The sequence below is a fragment of the Dermacentor variabilis genome, chromosome 3 (assembly GCF_050947875.1).
Source record: "Dermacentor variabilis isolate Ectoservices chromosome 3, ASM5094787v1, whole genome shotgun sequence".
Lineage (NCBI taxonomy): Eukaryota > Metazoa > Arthropoda > Arachnida > Ixodida > Ixodidae > Dermacentor > Dermacentor variabilis.
Window position 1 is genome coordinate 243,458,086 of NC_134570.1, and position 13,730 is coordinate 243,471,815.

General features: G+C 45.9%; 1 protein-coding gene across 1 annotated transcript in view; it reads left to right on the forward strand.

Moving 5' to 3' along the window:
• LOC142576766 (innexin inx2-like) overlaps positions 1–13,730 on the forward strand; it is a 199,959-nt gene that overhangs the window by 40,594 nt on the left and 145,635 nt on the right. The window lies entirely within an intron of this gene.

Here is a 13,730-nt window from a genome sequence, read left to right on the forward strand (position 1 = left end):
TATGAGGAAAAAACGAAATCAGGGAAGAAACCCTTTATGATAACTCAAAAGGAAGCTCATTATTTTTCGAAGCGATATTGGTATGCCTTAGAACACGCACCTATAAAGCGAGATATAAAAGGGAAGAAGAAGCATGTGCTTGCTGTCGTAAAGCTAGGGAAACTACGGAGCACGTTTTATTAGAATGTGAAGACGTCTACCCAGCAGTCGATTTAGGCACCACTGGCGTCCTTGAAGCCCTTGGGTTCAGAGGGAGCAGTGCTAAAGCAAACATCTCCGCAATAGACATTAGTAAGAGGCGACTGGAGGATTGGTGGAAGAAAAGTAGGGAAACGACAAAAGACGGAGACGTACAAAAGCACAGTTCGCAATTGGGGATCAGAAAATTTGGGCGTGGTAGTTCATAGTGTTTTTTTTTCTTTTTTCATTGTTTACCCTAGGTAGGATATTAGGCAGTATAGTAGCAAGAGCTTGGTGGCGGAATCCACCGCACCGTTCCAAAGGGGACGCTCATAATATCCATCCATCCAGCGGAAGGCTGTTTTTTTTGGAGCAAAATCTAATGTGGCCACTTTTTGCCGGTAGCGTACGCTGGTACGCGCCCTGCTTGCCCTGCCGGCTATGCGGCTTGCCTCAATACCTTGGCTGCCGCGTAGCTGGTGCGTTCTAATTGCCAGGAGACCGAATAGCCTCTACTGACGCCCATACAAACAAGTCACAAGTGAGTGAACAGAACGTGCGACTTTATTGGCAGAAGACAAGCAGTGTACATTCTCCTGGAATGGCAGAAATGAAATTTGCATGTCGAGATACGCTGGAATCATTGACGCGAGCTCGTAAACGGCTCACCATCGTCGTCGCACATGGCGATCTGGTAACGAGCGACAACCAGCGGCGCAAGTAGATTGGACAGAGTGTCCGACCTGTTTGCAGCGGCAGTCGCCGTTAAAGATGAGCAACTTGCATTGCGATGCTATCGCGTAATGCAGGCACTCTGCTGCCGCAGCCAACACGGCGACGTGGACTATTCGGCATTTTAGCGTTGACTCCTTTCCAACCCGCCCGTCTTTTTTCTTTCGGAGGCCACTGATGTGTGGCTCACAATTGGTTTCCCACTTTGTTTCGATATGGTCAAGTCACTTTCATGGGCATCACCTTCATCCGCCACATTTGCGGGCCTTTTCACCCATGTGGCTATCAACTTCATACACGTCGGACCATGCAAGCACGTATGCTTGCCTCCGTTTGTGCTGAATCGCAGCCGTGAAAGGCCACAGGCGCAATTCTCCCATGGCTACAACAAGAAAGGGTGAACAGGGAGCACGAATCACGGTGTGTGTAAATTGGGAGTCTATGTCGCTGTGCAGACTGCAGGAGCAAATGCTTACTTCGAGATACTGCTTCAACATGCAACTGGCCAGGCCGCCATATTCTAAAAACATAACACGGCAACCGCAACCACGTGAAATAACAGCAAAATTAAACACTAATCAATCATCGCATGAGGTTCAGACAATACATTATAAATTGGCTACGAACCATATGGCAACAGTGAGTGTTCACATACACGGGTCTCTTAGGATACATTCAGCCGCCTACTTACAAACATAATACTTGCCTTCGTCGCATGTGGTGGTCTGGCAACGAGCGACTACCAGCGGTACAAACAGATTGGACAGAGCGTCGCACCTGTTTGAACCGACAGTTGCCGTTGTAGATGAGCAACTTCCACTGCGAAGCAATCAGGTGATGCAGGAATCTGCTGCCGCAACCAACACAGCGAAATGGACTATCTGGCACTGTAGCGTTAACTCCTTTCCAACCTGCATGTTTCTTTTCTGTCAAGGGCCGCTAATGTGTGGCTCACATTTGGTGTCCCACATTGTCTCAATGTGGACAAGTCGCTTTTGTGGGCATCACCTTCATCAGCTACTTTTGCGGGCCTTTCCACCCATACGGCTATCAACTTCAGACACTTCGAACCATGTAAGCACGTATGCTGATCTCGGTTTTGAGCAAATCATGGCCGAGGTTGGCCACAAGCACCATTTGCCCATGGCTGCAGCACGAAAGAACGAACGGGGAGCCGCCAGTTACGATGTGTTTTGTTAAGAACGGCCTTCTGAGGTGCAAGTTTTGCCAACCACTTGCGAGAGCGGCGTCGACTTTTCCTGGAACGCCACCGTCATACTCTAGCCAAACGGCGTCACTAAGTCTACTGTGTACCAAGGACAACGCGCCGCGTCCGCCACTCTGTGTCGCGGAATTGCCGAGATGAGTTCGAGGAACCAGGCTTTGTGACGGAACACGCCACCGCCGACCCGGTCTGCTGTGAGCAAGGGAGGTCCCGAGGGAACGTAGTTGGAGACCCCTTCTCACGCACCGTTCCTGAAGTAAGCCCCGAGTTCTGCGAAGACCGTCTGGCCCTGTTTGGGGACCGTGAACCTGTGCGGAAGTGTGTGTGTGTAAGCGCTCTCGCAAAGCGGCTCGTCTACTGGTCGAACGTTTCCCTCACCTAGGGATCGAGGGAGGACCGAGTGTTTATAAACCGCTGCTGTGCGGCTGCTCAGTGTACTTCCTCTCGTAGTCATGCTAGACTGGGGAACTGCAGCGTCCTGATGTAGATACTGTAAATAAACCCGTATTCGTAGTTCTCGATGAGAAGCAGTCCTTCCCTTCAACAACGTCCTCAGCGTGGATAAGTTGGACGATGGCATGGGCCAGCTACCATCTAATTCATGCCCGACTCCAATCTTGACAACTGGTTACGAGTGGAGGGATTGACCTCCCAACCCTCACAGTGCATACTGGGAGTCTATGTAGCTGTGCGGACTGCAGGAGCAAATGCTTACCTCGAGAGACTTCTTACCAAAGCAACTGATCAGGCCCCCACATCCGAGAAACGTAATACGGCTACAACAAGCAAGTGGGGCCGCAAAACCAGATTCTGCAATCAATCACATCAGTGTGGCTTGCGCAAAGACCCAGGCTATCGAGGAAGAAGAGCACTCATCAACGAAACTAAGAATATGGAAATTGAGAATGCTTGCATTCAAGAGAGAAGCCACTCAGCTCTGCAAGCACTGAAGGCTAAAAACATCAAGAAAAGTAAAATGGTGCATAGCACTCGGTGCGCAGGTTAATGCAAGACACATGCCGATGCTGCATCAGCTATTTCAGGAGAGGAATTGTGCATAACATAAAATAGGAGATACTGCTGCAGATATGTTAGGCTACTAGACAGTGACTGGTATTAAGTATCAGGGAAGAATCGGTTGGCTTTTATGTTTGGATGAGGAAGAATGATCTCTAACGAGAATGGGCAATGAAAAAGCCTACATTAATAGAAAAATTACACTTGGCACAAATGGAATCGACATGGCCAGGAAGCTGATTAAGGGCAAACTGACGGGACTCTTATGGCCAGCGTCGTCCGTGCTTGGTGAGAAGTTGCAGGTGCATTTGAACACGGATAATTTCTAGAAAGTCCTTTTTGAGTTACCTGGATGACTCGGCCAAATGTCCGTGCTGGTGGAATGGTATGTGTGTGTGTGAAAACAATTATTGTAATGAGGTCCGGAGGCTCGACTTCTTAAGCCAAGACGGGCCACTCCCACGTTGGCACTGTCAGGCCAAGCCTTTAAGCGACTTCATGGGCCCTCTGGACTGCCCTTAGTTGGTCCTCAAACAGTGGGCTTTGAATCATTTTCTCCCACTGTGTCCATTCTTCAACGAGGTTGGGGAGAGTCGCGAGATACCCCACCAGCATATGTCTGATTCCAATGATGACATTACAATCGTTGCAGTCCATCTTAATCTCCCTCTCTGCATATATTTTATTAATGGTGTACGGTGTGGGATATGTACCTGTTTGCAATAAGTACAGTGAGACTGCCTCAGCCCTGTTCAGTTTTGAATGTGGCAATGCGAATTTTCTGCGTCCTAAATAGTATTGTTTGGTAACGTCATTGTATGTTATTAAATGATCTCTAGATTCCCTGGCTTGATGGTGAACGGCTCGGTTGGGACTGTCACCGTTAGCAAATCCTCGTTCCGAGTCATGAGCAACCTCATTAAGGTTTACCCGGGTCTCGTTCACTTTCCCCATATGCGCAGGAAACCATCGGATTTCGTTCTCATAATCCCAATGTTTTAAAAAAGTTTAGCTGCAACTCCAGCTACGTAGCCTTTATCAAAATACATTACAGCGGATTTCGAATAACTGTAAATGCAGGCCCACCTATTACTCCTGATGGCTAGAGCAATTGCCGCTTGTTCCGTCACCATGGGGTCCTTGGTAAAAATAGTGAGAGCGTCTTGCACCTTCCCTTGATAATGTGATACAATGGCCGTATATGCTTCTTTACCTTTCACCCAGGCAGCATCAACTACAGCTGCCAGTTGGTTCTGCTGCTCTATTTCCTGCAAGAGTGCTTTAGCTCTTGCCTTTCTTCTTTCGACATTATATTCTGGATGCATGTTTCTGGGGAGAGGGTTGGTTCTGATCTTGATCCTAACTTCAGTCCTTAATTCTACTTCAGCCTCTATTGCGCTCCTTGATGTATTCAGTTCTGCACCTATTGCCTGTAATATTGATTACAAAGACGGCGCCGAATAAAACAACACACGAAGAGGGGGACACGAGACAGCACGTAGGCGCACTAACAACTGAGTGTTTTTATTTCTTGACATAGTAATATATAGCTGCTGTCAAGGATCAAAACAACAAGAATAAACAGAGCAATCATCTGCATCGCACAAGAAAGCCAAGATACAGAATAACTTTTAAGTGTAGCTCTCAAGATACGCCAGTTCCTTTGTCGAAAGAGAAACTGAGGCTTCACTGACACAATCAACACCACGCTTTTTGATCTCAAGCGCTTCCAATATCTCCCTTGTCAGTTGATGATCAGCTCTGTACAGAACACTGGTTCTATCAAAATCTGGCATGCACTTGTGAGCGTTACAATGCGCACTTATGTGACCGAAGGGCTGGTTATCCATCTTATATCTATGCTCATGTAATATGTCATTCAGACATCGGCCCGTTTGGCCTACATATGATGAACCGCACGACAAGGGAACCGAATAAACTACTTTCTGTACACATCCGACATGTTTCTGCCCATGTTTTTTTTTTTGCGAACACCTGTTTGTTTTCCTGCCAGCGCGTGACATTGTCAATATTTTGTATAGAGCTAGCTGTAGGGCCTCCCCGATTTCTTCCATTGTGTTGTGCACCCCTAGACTCATGCGTTTGTCGGTTGCAGCGTTACTGGGTATCCTTAGGGCTTCTTTAACGAGCTTCCTGAGCATCACATGAAGTTTGTTAAGTTCTGCCTGCTTCCATTTGAATAATCCAGCCACATAAGTGAAGTGACAGAGAGCAAAGGCGTGTATTAGCCTCAAAGCGCTGTCTTCTCCTAAGCCCCTGTGTCTATTAGTAATTCTCCTTAGTAACCTAATGGCTTCATCTGTTTTATTCAAGATATGTTGTATTGTTTTATAGTTAGCATTGTTTCCGTCTATATGATACCCAAGAACCTTGATTTTTTTCAACTAGCCTAATTGCGGATCCTTTATGAGTGTATAAGCACACTCTTGGCTCATCTTCCGGAATGGAACCTCTTGGTTTACGACATTCTCTGCGATGTTTAATGACTAAGAGTTCTGATTTGGCTGCCGAGCATTTCAACCCCATGCGTTTCAGTGTGTTCTCTACAACGTGAAAACTTTCCTGTAATCTGTTCTCTGTCTGTCCTACATTACCCTTGGCACTCCATATGGTTATGTCGTCGGCATATATCACATAATGTATAACCTCAATTTTCCCAGATTTCTTGTAACCTTGGCAATTGCTAAATTGAATAGCATGGTTGAGAGCACAGCCCCTTGTGAAGTGCCCCTATTTCCCAAATTCTTAGCTTCTGATTTAACCCTTTACTGCACCTTGTTGCATTTACGCAACATTCTGATGAACGGCGTTAAAAACCAAAACAAAGTCTGTTTGGAGCTGCCTGTACACGTTGTTGCATTTACGCAACATTGGTCTGTCAAACGCGCCGCCTTGTGCTGCAGTCTGTGCTCATCCTTCTCATCTTCTACAAAAACAAACGTGGCGGAGGCTGCGCGTGCCCCAGAGCAGTGATGTAGGTAAGTTTTGCCAATTGTAAATGTATTTCTCCATGAGACAAAGCGAAAAAAAAATTCTTACGCTAAGCTCCACATCCTCCTGACCCTGTAGAATCAAAAAAACATTGTCATTTCGGAATAGTTTTATTTATTTATTTTTATTTATTTAACAATACTGTTGGCCGAAGGCCGTTACAGGGTGGTTTCAAGACAAACAATGCAAGATAGCAGCACTGCCGCAGTGTAGAGCAAACAAGATAAGGCATACACACAGGCAAATGCACAATGCAAATCAAGAAGCAGCAAAAACAAATTGCAGTAGGGTGGTATTAATTGTACCACTGCGCTGGAATTATTGTGTGTATTAGAACCAGGAACATACGACAAAGTACCATTATTAAAGCAGTAGTTATGTACTTCTAACCGAAGTAAAGAATTTTGTTAGTGTGGTTTCAAATTTATTTACATTGTCTAGTGTTAGTAATTCAGGTGGTAGCGCGTTCCATTCCTCTATTGTTCTTGGGAAAAACGAGTACTTATGTGTATCTATTCGTGCTGGAATGGGTTGAATTTGCTCTAGGTTGCTGCTTCGTACTGTTCGAGACAGACGCTGTTTTATGTACTGCTGTGTATTAAGGTTAAACCTGTTATGGCGAATCAGGTAAAGAAATTTCAGTCTAGCTATCCTTCTGCGTTCGAAAAGTGGCGGTAGGTTGAGCTTCCTGAGCATTTCAGTTGCGGAGTCCGTTGAACGATATTTTGACAAGATGAATCTTGCCGCTCTTCTTTGAAGTTTTTCAATTTTATCTACCAGGTTTTTTTTTAAACGGATCCCACACGACGCTTGCGTACTCTAATGTAGGACGAACAAGCGTTATATATGCAGCTAGTTTAGTTTGCTGAGGAGCAAGTTTTAACTTTCGCCTCAAGTACCAGAGCTTTTTTTCAGCTGATGAGCATATGTTCTTTATATGTGCTTTCCAGTTGAGGTCACTGGATATGGTAATTCCGAGGTACTTAATGTGATTTTCGCGGCTTATGACCTTACCATCTATCTCATAATCGAAGGAGTGTATATTTTTTATCTTCTTGGTTACCCTTATATACTTAGTCTTGCTGTAGTTTATTTCCATTTTCCACTTATCACACCAGTCACTAATTCTTTTTAATGCGGAATTTAAGACGGTCTGGTCATTGCGGCTGGATATTGCGGTATACATTAAGCAGTCATCTGCAAAAAGTTCCTGGCGACGGAACGTTGATATGTTGCACAAATGCAACAACGTGTACATGGTTTATTTTCTTCGGCAAAGTGAAATGGCTCCCAAACGCCGGTATGGCCGAGCAATTCCCTCTGATAGTGAAGGCAGTGGCCTTTCAATTAGTCGCGACAACCACGAGTGTAAGTCCGTTTCGATTCAATATGTGGCAAGATGTTTTCTGGTCGAATTTCCTTTTTTTCTTTTCAAAAGAAACCTGTGCATCCGCACGTTGCCGTATCACGTCGTCACGGGAACTGCCATACATCTGTGCTTCTATGTTCTAAATTTTGACAACAACCCGAAAACACTGCATTGTTTCCTGACTGCACGGGAATCTGCATGACGTACTGCAGGAAGTGCGGGAACCACCTGTGCAGCACAAGCATGTACCACGTGCTTCTTTTTGTTCCACAGTAAATCATAGGTGCGGCAATGATTGTCACATGAAAATAAGCATCTGAGTATGAATCACACTAAGTCTATCTTTCACTTTCAACTTCTTCTTTATTTGCACATTGTTGCAAATGTGCAACATACCCTTTTTCTGCAAATTCAAACCACAGAAATTCGCTAAGATAACTTTCCATAGGAGTACAGCTACTGTTGTACTTCCCTACAACTCCATGAATAATATTTTGAGGAAACAAAAAGTTGTGCAGTAAAGGGTTAAGCTCACCCAGCATGAGCTGTGCAGTTTTATTTCTAAGAAAGTCCTTAATCATGTTAAAAGGCCTCTTACCTAAACCCATCTCCGAGAGAACGTCAAGTATTGCCTTATGCTTTATACAATCAAAAGCTTTTCCACATCCAATCCCAAAAGAGCTTTCGTATGCGCTGGGCTGGCCTGTATAAGTTGGTGTTTCATCAGCAGCATAGCATCCCGAGTTGACAGCCCGGGACGAAAGCCGATCAAGTTGTATAGGAGGATGTCGTTCTGCTCAACGTATTTCGTGAGTCGATTTAGGATGACATGTTCCATAGCTTTGCCTAGACATGACATTAAGGAAATAGGACGGAGGTTGTCCAGAGCTAGTTGTTTGCCTGGCTTTGGTATGAAGATAGCATTGGCCACCCTCCATTCCTCGAGTATACCCCTTTTCTCCAACATTCATTGAAGTGTTCAGTTAGATAAGAAGTTGATTCATCATCTAGATTTCTTAATGTCTTGTTAGTTATTCCGTCAGGTCCAGCCGCCGATCTGCCATTAAGACTCTGAAGAGCCGCCCTCGCTGCTGTCCTGCTGTCCATAGCCTGGTGTCCATAGCTTCAATATTTTTCTCTGCCCTGATTTCTTTAGTGGCGTCTTTGACGTCATCTCTGAGCTGGATGACCCATGTCTGAAGGGGCTCCTGCTCGTCATCTAGAGGCCCCACTTTCCTTCTGTTCTCTCTGATTTTTCTGAACTGATCCCAATCATTGAATTTGAAGATTCTAGTTTCCTGTCTTGGTATGCGTACGGTTATGTGTATGATATAATGATCGCTGTGAGATCCAAGTATAAGTTTTCCCAATTGGCTCCTCTTGAATTGTTTACAAAAGTAAGATTTGGTGTGGAGTCCCTGCTTGTGGACGTGCCACAACGGGTGGGATACGCCGGATCAGTAATCAAGCATAACCCCAGATCGATGGCCAGACTCTATAGCTCCTCTCCCTTCCTTGTGTTCCAATTGTATCCCCATGTGTGATATGGAGCATTAAAGTCCCCTTCAATAATGAGCGGGGAGTTTTTGGCAACCGAAAGCACCTTGTTGAAGAGTGCTCTAAAGCTCTGTCTCATGTCGTTAGGACTGCTGTAAATTTCCAAGCCGAAAATGCTCTGCGTCTTACCTCTGTTCCTTTTAAGTATGATCTCAACTAGAGTAATTTCAAACCTGGGATGTCTAAGGTGAATATCATGCTCAATGTATGGCAACTTTTTGTCAATGATGGTCGCCAACCCCCTCCCCGTTTTTTTGTCTCTACATATAACTTTGTACCCAGTAAGCATAATTTCGTCCGCTAAGATTTCCTGCCGCATAATTACCTTTAGCTTGGCCTCAGATGACCTGATCACCTGTTGCAGTGCTGCTTTTTTGTGTTGGAACCCACGACAATTCGATTGCCACACGTTAAATCCATGATTACTGTCCATTGTTATTAGGTGAGGCTGCCTTTTTATTACCCGCTATTTTCCTCTTTGTGATGGCCGCCGACACTCCAAGAATAGACTTTATACGATCCGCCTCCGATGGCAGATACTCATCGCCGTCATCCCCTTGCGCCTCCATTTTCCTAAGTCTTTTCTCCGCCATTAGCCTCCATTTCTGCAATTTGTCCACATTAAAGTTGGTTGTTTCCACTGTCTCTCTTATCACTTTAATTGCCTCTTTTATTTGACTGAGGGCTGAGAAGACTGAATCATCCTCGGAACTCACCGCTCTCTCTTTAGGGGCAGGGGAGCTGGATTCCCCAGGATCGTTGCTTTTGCTTACAGGTCTATCTATTTCTACTCTAGCAGGGCTGTACTGCTCTTCTTTACGAAGGTCTACTACCTGCCTGGTCAATTCTTCATTAGCTTTTCTTAAATAAGTTACTTGTTTAAATAATTGCTCTATTCTGGCATCATTGTCATCCCCCACAGCCGCCGAGGCGCCCCCAGCAACCCTCGCCATACCTTTGACTTTGTCAGCCCAGGTGGTTCCTGGCATCGTCTTCTCGCCAGGTATTGATTCCCTTTGCAGGAAGCGCACCTGCGCTTCTCTTTAGTTGGAGCGCCTTCTCTCCCTGGATAGTGAACGATGCCTGGATCTGGTGCGGCTGCTGGAGCGTGAGTGCTCCCTGTGCTCGGGGCGATGGTTGGGCGCCAGCTGTTGTGCCTCCGACTGCGCTCTTGTTGACGACCGAGTCCTGTTGCGCTCTCTTCGACGGAGTCGTACGACGTAAGGGACTTGAAATCTTTGCTTACAAAACTTGTCAGCGGTAGGGTGATCGCCTTCACAAAATTTACACCTAGGTACACACACAAGTTCATCTCCTGGGTTACGAGTTCCATGTCCCCTGCACTGAACAAAGTTAGGTGTTGGGCACACATCAAAACGGTGCCCGACCCTTCCGCAGGTGAAGCAGACGTGGAATTGCTTCCTGTAAAGGTAGCATCTCACTAGTGTGGATCCACACCTGACAAAATTGGTCACTTTTTGTACATCGAAAAGTACAATGACCGATCCCGACGTCTTGATGCGCTTAGCAGCCAGCGCAAGCGGGTTCAAGTTATGCACAATATTTCTTGTTATCATAGCTTGGGAGTCTCTGATCTCCACTCTTCGGATGACGACTTTCCATTTGGCATGTGGTGCCGCTTCGTATGCATTTACCTCGTATTCCGTATCCATAATCTTGAAAGACTTGATTCTAACGTACTTCGCAGCATGTTCGGGCATAGGTGTGCTGACTACGATGATATTTTGAGTGAAGTTTGGGCAGACGACATCTTCACGGGCCTCCTCTTTCATTAGGCTGGACCCCGCGATGACTGCGGAACCAATCGTGGTGGTGCTCACCTTGTTAAAATCGAGGCCTCCTCGAGGCCGTATAATGATCTTTCTATGCTCCTCAGGCAGTTGAGGCATCCTCGAAGCATCCGATTCTTAACCATTCCACCGACGGCGGTTTTCTTGATGCCATGCTCTCGCTGATTACGTGGCAATGTGCTCTCCTCCTCCACAGCCTTTGTGCTAGCTCGTGATCTTCGGCCAGCCACTACTTGCCAGCCGAAGTCGTCCTGAGCATTGTTAACTACAGCTGGGCAATTACAGAACCTTCTCAGGAGGGTCTCCAACCGACGGCACGGAGTTAAGGAGAAGGATGCCTGCAGGCTAATTCAGGCTTTCTTTCTGAGCCGAGTGGCGTATGTCTGGCCTTACCTGCATCTAAGGAAGAGGGATTTGGAACGGATTAACGGTCTAATCCGAACGTTATTCAAACAGGCTCTTGGGCTACCAAAATGGACTAATACGGAGGCACTCTTGAGTCTAGGGGTGCATAATAACGTTGAGGAAATCATAGAGGCCCACAAATGGGCTCAAACAGTTCGATTATCCGGCACACACGCGGGACAGCGGATCCTCGACCCCTTAGGGTATCGCCCAGCCTTAGACATCTCGCAACGACAGCGAATGCCTAACACTATCAGGACCAAGATCATTATCCCCCCGCTTCCGAAAAACAGTGTCAGTGTCTTGTCAGTGTCTCCCCGCACGAGACACTGACAAGAATACAGGCCACTAACCTCAGGAGAGTACAGACTAGATCTGTACTTAGTCCAAAAAGGCTAGCTGCAATGACCGGTGGTGAATATCCACCAAACTGCAAACATTGTAGCTGTCCCCTGGCGGACCAAGATCACATCTTGTGGGGATGCCAAAAGAACCCTCCCCCGAGAGAACTCTTTAGGCGAGCTCCTTCACATGACGAGTGGGAGAAAAGACGAAAACTTCCAACCCGCAAGACCAGATACGGTTGGCGGAATGGGCTGATAGCGTCGCGGCAAAGCAGACGCCACGCTAGCCCACACCAGTGGGAAAGAAAGCTCCACTAAAACTTGACAATAAAGGTTTTCTCTCTCTCTCCTTCGTTTCCAGCAAAATCTTCATCTTCCATGTTTGTATCCGCCGTGCTGTGGGCAGGTGGTCTTGTGGGCAGTTGAGCAGGTGTGTGGGCAGGTGGGCATCCTTGTATCTGTGGGCAGGTAGGCTTACTAGGCCCAACAAAGGCCCTACTCCTCACTAAGCTTAGCTCCGCTAAGCTCAAGTCGGCGTCTAGGAGCAGAAAAGGTTCCGTAAAATTGTGAAAATACGAGCCCCACCTCGAATCCTGGTGTCAGTCGATTCGCCGTCGCTTCGCAGATCCAGTGGTATGCTTATTTTCGTTGTGCTCTCAAAATTGGCGAGCGGAGCATGGAAAAAAACAGAGCCGACGCTTCCACGTCTGCACTTCTCGGCGCTTCCTGGTGGAATGGTGGCTGAAGCTCTTTTCAGTCTCGACACAGTCCCCTGCTGACTTGATATCGCATCCAAATTCTTCTGCATGCGATTCTTTGTTCGTGGTGTAAAAGCCTTGCAAATTCGGCTCCAGCCCCTTCCTGTTGGTGTGTTGATAGGGGCTGCTGTGATGACCAAGATGTGCTTGGCACAGACTCTGTTGGGGCAGAACGGGGACACATCAGATACAGCACAGATTAGCCAAACTCATGTGTGTTTTCTTTTATGCTCGAACCAATTATACTGAACCATAAATATGAACAAACATTCATATCTGCTGCAAACAGCAAGCCAATACAGCATATATAACGCATATTTCTTTTCTTAACCATGTGATGATTACATTGTAGTAGTAGCCAACGTCCACACAATGGCCTTGTTGTAGTAGGCAGCAGCTTCTGTTTATTGCGTGGAGTGTGCTGCTTTATACTGATGCCGTCCTCATTACTGCATGTTTGGAACAGAAATTTTGGCTGAGTGAGCAATTGAAAAAGCACAATTTTGCAATATGAAATGCAGAAAGGTGTGACTTATATATTGGAATGGTTTCCGACTACAGAAAACAAGGAAATGTACACTGTCTGTTCTAGGGTGCTTAAGCAGGATGTTAAATAAATGTTGCTATTGTCCATAAAATTGATGTCTGCCTAACTACAACGCATGTCAACAGCTTAAGTATTATTAAGATCATAAATGAGAACATTTGTGCGTTCATTTATACATTGGAAGAGTTCACACTGCTGGTTCCACAAGCAAATGCATTAAAGCCACGAAGCCATTAGAACTGATGCATTATTTTTTTTGCACGAACATGATGCACCGCGTCACTACTCGTCACCGCAAAAATAAATGCCCTACGGTAAACCAAACTGAACAGAAACAACATCTGGAACCAACAAGTAAGAAATATGGGCGAATTGTCATGCTTGAAACTGTTTAATACGTTAAATTCTGTGCTTTCACTTCATTTTACCAAAGGGTTATTTGGTTTCGTGGACGAAAGAAGTTGCCGGTGGACCCGAAAAAGTTTTATATGTGTATTGATAAGGCTACTCAGTCACCTATGATCACGGCTACAATACGATGAAAAATGAGACGCGCGTTCCGATATCGCACTTTCTTTCCTGATTGTGTGTGTGTAACGGCAGCCTCGCAAGTAAATGTTTGTTTAGGAAACAACAACTGAGATCCTGACTGCCCATATGTAATGCAGGATCTAATTTGTTAACTTGTCCCCGCCTGTAAGTTAATGAGACGAATATTATATAACAATTCAAGCAGCGGTGTTAAACGACTGACCGTCATTGCCGTTGTGAGC